Source organism: Chrysochloris asiatica, unplaced genomic scaffold, assembly GCF_000296735.1.
Source record: "Chrysochloris asiatica unplaced genomic scaffold, ChrAsi1.0 scaffold00142, whole genome shotgun sequence".
Classification (NCBI taxonomy): domain Eukaryota; kingdom Metazoa; phylum Chordata; class Mammalia; order Afrosoricida; family Chrysochloridae; genus Chrysochloris; species Chrysochloris asiatica.
In genome coordinates, this window is record NW_006408660.1 from 8,184,555 (window position 1) to 8,187,631 (window position 3,077).

Consider the following 3,077-nt stretch of genomic DNA (forward strand, 5'->3'; position numbering starts at 1 on the left):
TTACAAGAGGAGAAAACCTCATCTTTTCCCATCTGGTGGACTTGAACTGCTGACTTTGCAGGTAGCAGCCCAGTGCTTAACCCACTCCGGTACCAAGGCTCTGAGGGTTTTATAATCAGTTAGTGGCTCAAAGACAAAGAAGAAAAAAAGGAAGCAAAGAAGGGAGAGAGGCAATGAAAGAGGGAGGGATGAAGAAAGAAGGAAGAAAAGGAAGGAGAGTGGGGTGGGTCTATAGGCCTGGGTCAGATGGGGTATACAGGATGAGCTCTCAGACTTTTCTAGGATTCTGATCTTTAAAAGGATCCCAGTGAAAGCTCACAATAAAACGTGGGAAATGTGGAAGTAAGTCTCTGTATTTTTCACTTTTGCTCATCTTCTGTGTCTGAGTATTGTGGTATGGGAGGGCGTGTGCACCCTTGACAGGAAATGGAGGAAGGAGCCTCAGGAGATGCTTGTCTACCAAATCATAAGCCTGCACTTTGGGCACATGGCTTGAGGCATGCTGAGATATCAGAGTGCTTGCCAGTATGGGAGTGGAGAAGGGCAGTGTGAAGGACCTGGGGTCTAACCCAGATGTGGTGGCGGTTGGTGGTTATGTGTTGTGGAGTTGGTTCCAAGTCATAGTGACCCTGTACAGGATTTCCGTGGCTGTAAATCTCTATGGGAGCAGAAAGCCTCATCTTTCTCCCTCGTAACAGCTGGTAGTTTCGAACTGCTGACCTTAAGGTTCGCAGCCCAATTCGTAACCACTACGTGACCAGAGCACCTCACCCAGATGTAGCCTAGGTAAATCTGGAGTCACACTAAAGCAGGAGACAGCGCTGTCATCTCTGAGATGGGTCCGAGAAGTACGTGGTGGCAGGCAGAATATACAGGAGAAAGTGGCCAGGCTCCTAGCCTAGGGAGTGGACAGGGGAGGGGAGTGAGGGTGAGCTGGGACACTGAGCTGGGTTCAGGAGGTTGTGGGGAGTCCAGCTGTGCATTATTGGGATAACAGGGACATTAAGGAATTGTTTTCTGCTGCAGCCTCCTTGAAAGTGGTGAACCTTGTCTTACTTGTCTTGGGGTCACTAGCACTTAGCCCAACACTTGACACATAGTACGTTGAGTAACTAATGGCTGATCAATTTATGTTTGGATTCCAGACTAGAAGCTTAACTTCAATAGGTTAGCTCCCATTTGAGGGGTACTGATGGATTCTATAAACGTGGTGTGTGTTTAAACACTCAGCTGCTAACCAAAAGGTTGGCAGTTCAAATCCACCAGCAGCTCTGAAGGAGAAAGATGTGGTCGTTTACTTCTATAAAGATCACAGCCATGGAGCCCCTATGGGGTCGTCCTGCTTTGTTCTATAGGCTTGGTATGAGCCAGAATTAACTAAACGGCAACTGTGGGAAGTCTCCTATAAAGACCACCCCCAAAGAAGCCATGTGCCATCCTTCACTTTCTGCTCACCCCTCAGGAACACGAAGACCCCCTTCTTCCTCCCCCATGAGGTCATCCAGGGGAGAGTTGTCCAAGAAGGGTAAGTTAGGGTATGATCATGAAAGATGGTACTGAAGTCAGATTTTCCACCTTCAAATCCTGGCATGTGTGTGATTTTGCTAACTACTTACCCTCTTCTATGCTCCTTTTCTAATTTATACAATAATAGTACTTATGCTGCAGACCTTGGCTTAGGGCCTGGTGTGGTGAGCTCAGGTACACCTTAAGGTCAGCAGTGCTGGGCATTCACCTCAGTGTTTTCTTCATATTTACAAAATCTGTACAATTCTTGAGATAGGTATTGTTTTTAATACCCATTTCAGATGAGGAAACTGAGACTGGTCACTCAACCAAAGCATCTAGCTATTGAGTGGCAAGTCCAGGATTCAAATACAACATCTAATTATCATTGGGTTTCAGAGATGAGTAACCTAAATCTGATTGCTTTCCCTAATCTCATACACTTGTCTCTATCTTGTCGCATCCTAGTCTAGAGCCTTCAGTGTTGGTGTGGTGCTGTAGGATAAGCACTGGGCTGCTAACTACTAGCCACTCCGATACAGGGTCACTATAAGTCAAAACCAACTCACTGGCACTTAACAACAACAAAGGACACAAGAAACCCTTGTTTGTGTGTGTGTTGGCTCTGCAGGCCAGCTCCTCTCACCAATTCAGCTAAAATTTCCTCTTTGTGCTCATATGATCTCCTCTTGGCCCAGTCATTCTTCTCAGCAACCCCTGAGTTCCCCATGGCCTCCCTCTCACCTTTTATGGCTCCTCCTTGCCTTGGACACCCTTTTCAGGCGCTCTTCACTTGTGTTACTTTCTCTTTTCCATTGAGCCCTGTAGGAGTTTTGGCCTCTCAATTGAAGCATTTGTGTCAACCAGGTGCAGTTACAGCCAATTGAAGTCACTTAACCAAGCCAGTGAGGATGAAATAGAAGAATTCTACCAACTTCTTCAATCTGAAATTGATCAAACATGCAATCAAGATGTATTGAATTACTGGCGATTGGAATGCAAAGGTTGGGAGCAAAGAGGAAGCATCAGTAGTTGGAAAATATGGCCTTGGCGATAGAACTGATGCTGGAGATCGCATGATAGAATTCTGCAAAATCAATGATTTGTTCATTTCAAATACCTTCTTTAGACAGCATAACAGACCTCACTAGATGGAATACATAGAAATCAAATTGACTATATCTGTGGAAAGAGACGATGGAAAAGCTCCATATCATCAGTGAAAACAAGACCAGGGCCAGATGTGGAACAGACCATCAACTGCTCATATGTAAATTCAAACTGAAGCTGAAGAAAATAAAAACAAGTCCACAAGAGCCAAAATATGACCTTGACTATATCCCACCTGAATTTAGAGATCATCTGAAGAACAGATTTGATACATCAAACTCTAAAGACTGAAGGCCAGAAGAGTTGTGGGATGACATCAAGAATATCATACAGGTAGAAAGCAAAAAGTCATTAAGGAGACAAGAAGGAAGGAAAAGGTCAAAATGGATGTCAGAAGAGACACTGAAACTTGTTCTCCAACATAGAGATGCTAAAACAAATGGAAGAAATGAGCAGGTACA

At 44.7% G+C, this 3,077-nt stretch overlaps 1 protein-coding gene across 2 annotated transcripts in view; it reads left to right on the plus strand.

Annotated features, from left to right (window-relative positions):
• Nucleotides 1-3,077, plus strand: part of MGLL (monoglyceride lipase) — a 186,249-nt gene that overhangs the window by 74,218 nt on the left and 108,954 nt on the right. The window lies entirely within an intron of this gene.